Genomic DNA, 4,894 nt, shown 5'->3' with positions numbered 1-4,894 from the left:
CCCATCCCCAATTTAAAAGAAAAAAAGAAAAACAAAACATTTGTGACAAATATGCATGGTGAAACAAAATAAATCCCCACATTGGCCATGCCTAAAAATGTATGTCTCTTGCATCTTGAATCCATTACTTCTCTGTCAGGAGATATTTGTTGCTCTTCACCCTTTGTTCTCAGAGGACCAATGACATCATGAGGGTGATATTCTGACTTGCATGTCAATTGGATGTAAATAAGGCAAAGCAAAGTTGTCAGCCTCACTCTGTCCTCCAGAGTCATCGAAATCCAGTGGCAAGACAAAGTCAAGACTACTCTTGATGGCCTGGGATGCAGTGGGCGACCTTGGCTTTTCTAAATTAAGGTTTTTCCCAGGTCTCAGTTTATTTAAGGCAACACTCATTCAATCACAAAGGACTGGGTGAGAATTGAGAGAAAAGCTGGCCTAATTTACCATCGCAAAAGTAAAAGTATCAGTCTGGGAAGAGTAGACCCTCAAAGTTTTTGGCCTGAACAGACAACAGTGGCTTATTCTAATCACTTATTCTAAATTATCAAAATCTAAACAATGAGCCACAGAGGCTTGGTCTGGGGGCTATTGGGCCTTCAATAAAAGCTACAAGGATTTGGGTTTAAACACACATCTGGTTTTTTAGATTAGTATTTCAAGAAATCTTAAATGAAAACTGCACAAGACAAAAAGTAAATTGCCCCAACTTTTTGAAAAACAAGATTAAAAAAAACCTAGCCCCCCCATTAAAATATCTTATAAAGTATGAGCAACCAAAAATTATATTCCTATGGACATAGCACCCACATGCAAGGATATGGTGTCCCAAATGGAGAAAAGGACCACATGTGGTAAAGGAAAAAAAAGAGGAGGAAGAAAAAGAGGATGATGATTAAGAAGATGACAAAGAAGATAAGGATATAATAGCAGCATTGCCCAACTTCTGCTTGAATTGGCAGGTTGAATTCCCAGAGGGCGGCTAATTTTCTCAGTCTTCTAGAGATAACTTTCAGAAACTGTGCTTCTCCTGCAGTAGATCTTGAGTGCCAAATGCAGTAATCCCTAGAGATTGTTATAATTTAAGTTTACCAAAGGTAAACATAACAAGGTAGAAAGAGTTAATACAAAACGTTCTCCTAAAAACCTGGTTCACACCTTCCCAAAAGTACACACATAACACACACCATCCATGTGGAAGAATAAACTTAAACATGGCAGTGAAGCACACATAAAGGATATTATATGTGACAGATGTTTGGCTCATAACATCTGCTCTGGAAGTCCTTCTCTCTGTGTAGAGACCTCATGCAGAACCCTCATTGTTGTTGTTTATCCTTTCTTCTCAAAGAGGACTGATGATACCAGACTTCCTTGAGGACTGGATTTAAGTTGGGCAGAGCTGTGCAAAGTCATCTGCCTCCTTCTGCTCTCCACAATCACCAAAGTCCATCATCAAGATGACTCCAGGAGGCGGGGAGCATACATTGGTCTATTGGAATCATGGTTGATCATTGCACTGATCAGATTTCTTAAGTTTACTTAGTTGACACCAATCAATGTGTAACCAATCATGATTCCAAGGTCTCCGTCTATGCTACCTATCTCCTGACAGAAAAGTGATTGATTCAATACTCAGAATGAGACATACATTTTCGGACATGGCCAATGTGGAGATTTATCATGAGTATTTTTTTCCTTTTTGATGGAGAAGAGGGAAAGTAAATGCTTGTCAATTGAGAAAAAATTGTCAAAAAAACAAAATTGCTGAGGTCTACTCAGCATGGCAGCAGCCCTTTTTTCTCCACAGTGATCAGCTACGACCTCCAACTCCCCAGCAACCATGTCAAAGGAACCCACAGTTGGCATTGATCTTGACACCACTTACTCCTGTGTGGAGTCTTCCATCATGGAAAAGTGGAGATCATTACTAATGACCAAGGCAACAAGACCATCCCAAGCTACATAGCCTTCACCAAAATAGCACGTTTAATTTGGTGATGCTGCAAAGAATCAAGTTTCAATGAACCCCACTAACATAGTTTTTGATCCCAAATGTCTGATTGGTCACAGATTTGATGATGCACTTGTACAATCAGACATGAAAAACACTGGCCTTTTATGGTGCTGAATGACGTAGGCAGGCCTAAGGTCCAAGTTGAGTACAAAGGGGAGACCAAAAGTTTCTATCCAGAAGTGTCTTATATGATCTTGACCAAGATGAAAGAAATAGCTGAAACTTACCTTAGGAAGACTGTCACAAATGCCAGTCACAGTACCAGCCTATTTCAATGATTCCCAATGTCAGGCCACTAAATATGCTGGAACCATTGCTGGTTTCAATGTGCTCCAAATCATCAATGAGCCAACTGCTGCTGCTATTGCTTATGGCTTGGATAAAAAGGTTGGTGCCAAGAAAAATGTGTTGATCTTGACCTTGCAGGTGGTACTTTAGATGTCTCCATTCTTACCACTGAAGATGGCATTTTTGAGGTCAAGTTCACAGCTGGGTACACTCACTTGGCTGAGGAGGACTTCAACATTCGAATGGCCAACCATTTCACTGGCGAGTTCAAGTGAAAGTACAAGAAGGACATCAGTGAGAACAAGAGGGCTGTTCACTGTCTTCACACCACTTGTGAGTGTGCAAAGCATACCCTCTTTTCTAGTACCCAGGCCACTCCCTCTATGAAGGTATAGACTTCTATACATCAGTCACCCAAGCCCATTTCGAAGAGCTGAATGCTGATCTCTTCCGTGGCACACTGGACCCTGTGGAAAAGGCCTTGAGTTGCCAAACTAGATAAATCCCAGATTCATGACATTGACTTGGTGGGTAGTTCCACTCAAATCCCCCAAATCCAGAAGCTTCTGCAAAGACTTCTTCATTGGCAAGGAGCTAAACAAGAGTGTCAATCCTGATGAGGCTGTTGCTTATGGTGCAGCTGTCCAGGCTGCCATTTTGTCTGGAGATAAACCTGAGAATGTGCAGGACTTGCTGCTGTTGGATGTCACTCCTCTTTCTCTTGGAAGTGAAAATGCTGGTGGAGTCATGACTGTGCTGATCAAACATAATACCACCATCCCTGCCAAGCAGACAGAGACCTTTACCAGCTATTCAGATAACCAACCTGGTGTGCTTATTCAGATTTATGAAGGTGAGAGAGCAATGACAAAGGATAAAAACCTGCTTGGCAAGTTTGAGCTCATAGGAATCCCCCTAGCACCCAGGATTGTTCCTCAGATTGAAGTAACATTTGACATTGATGCAAATGGCATTCTCAATGTTTCTGCTATGGATAAGAGCACAGGAAGGAGAATGAGATCACCATCACCAGTGATAAAGGACACCTGAGCAAAGAAAACATTGAGCATATAGTCCGGGGGCTGAAAAATACAAGGTTGAGGATGAGAATCAGAGAGACAAGGTGTCTTCCAAGAATTTTCATGAATCTTATGCTTTCAACATGAAGGCTACTGTGGAAGATGAAAAACTGCAAGGCAGAACTGGTGATGAAGACAAATAGAAGATCCTTGACAAATGTAATGAAATAATCAGCTGGCTGGATAAGAATGAGACTGCTGAGAAGGAAGAATTTGAGCATCAGCAGAAAGAATTGGGGAAGGTCTGCAACCCCATATTTACTAAGCTGTCCCAGAGTGCAGGGGGCATGCCAGGAGACATGCTTGGTGGGTTCCCAGGTGGTGGAGCAGCCCCATCTGGAGGTACTTCTTCTGGACCAACCATTGAAGAGGTGGACACACACCAGGAGAAACAGCATTCCACAGAACTTTCTGAAAATTGAAGAAGTCAAATTTGTAGCCAAGGCAGTAGCAGTTTAAAAGTAACATTTAAGATACTGTGTAAATCTGGCCATTCTGAATACCTGAATGTGTGCAGAGGGAGAGAAGCGAACAACAACACACCTTATCAATATTGTAAACAAGTGGAAATGTAATTCTTGTCTTGGAGAATAAAATTGGCATCATAAAAAAATTGTTAAAAAACCAACAGGAGGCAGAGCCAAGATGGCGGAGTAGAAACACACATATACGCTAGCTCCGAACCCACAACCCATAAAATATCTGTAAAAAAGAACTGCCAATAAATTCCGGAGCAGCAGAAGCCACAGAACAGCAGAGCGGACAAGATTTCTGTTCCAGAGAGCCTGAAAAACCTCTCCCAAAAGGTTCTTCGCGCCGTGGACTGGGAGCCGAGCACAGCCCTGCCGCGGCCACCTGCCGCCAAGAGGAGCAGATCCGAGTGGGAAGCAGATCTGAGCAGGCTTCAGAGACAGAATCTCCAGCAGCTGCATGGGTCCCTCCACCCACAGGGGACAAGGGTCGGTGAGAGGGTCTCTTTAGCGGGTCGAGAGGGGAGTGGGGTGCCCCCATAACTCAGGCCCCCTTGGGAGGCAGCAGCGGAGGCGGGAGCAGACAGGGGCTCCCCAAGCAGGCAGGAGCCCGGATCCGTTGTTGAAGGTTTCTGCATAAACCCCCTAAGGGAACTGAGCCCGAGAGGCGGCCCTACCCCCACCTGAGCACCTAAACTTAATCTCACACTGAATAGTAGCCCTGCCCCTGCCCAAAGCCCTGAGGCTGGGGAGCAGCATTTGAATCTCAGACCCCAAGTGCTGGCTGGGTGGATCGGGAGGTGAAGTGGGTGTGAAGAGGATATTCAGAAGTCAAGTCACTGGCTGGGAAAATGCCCAGAAAAGGGAAAAAAACCAAGACTATAGAAGGTTACTTTCTTGGTGAACAGGTATTTCCTCCCTCCCTTTCTGATGAGGAAGAACAATGCTCACCATCAGGGAAAGACACAGAAGTCAAGGCTTCTGTATCCCAGCCCACTAAATGGGCTCAGGCCATGGAAGAGCTCAAAAAGAGCTCAAAA

The 4,894-nt window shown here is 43.9% G+C and overlaps 1 pseudogene; it reads left to right on the top strand.

Annotated features, from left to right (window-relative positions):
* The first annotated feature begins 1,746 nt into the window (after nucleotides 1–1,746).
* On the top strand, nucleotides 1,747–3,893 carry LOC140520293 (heat shock cognate 71 kDa protein pseudogene; annotated as a pseudogene).
* Nucleotides 3,894–4,894: the final 1,001 nt, after the last annotated feature.

Source organism: Notamacropus eugenii, chromosome 1 (genome assembly GCF_028372415.1).
Source record: "Notamacropus eugenii isolate mMacEug1 chromosome 1, mMacEug1.pri_v2, whole genome shotgun sequence".
In the NCBI taxonomy this organism is placed as follows: domain Eukaryota; kingdom Metazoa; phylum Chordata; class Mammalia; order Diprotodontia; family Macropodidae; genus Notamacropus; species Notamacropus eugenii.
This window is presented reverse-complemented; position numbering and strand designations above follow the sequence as displayed.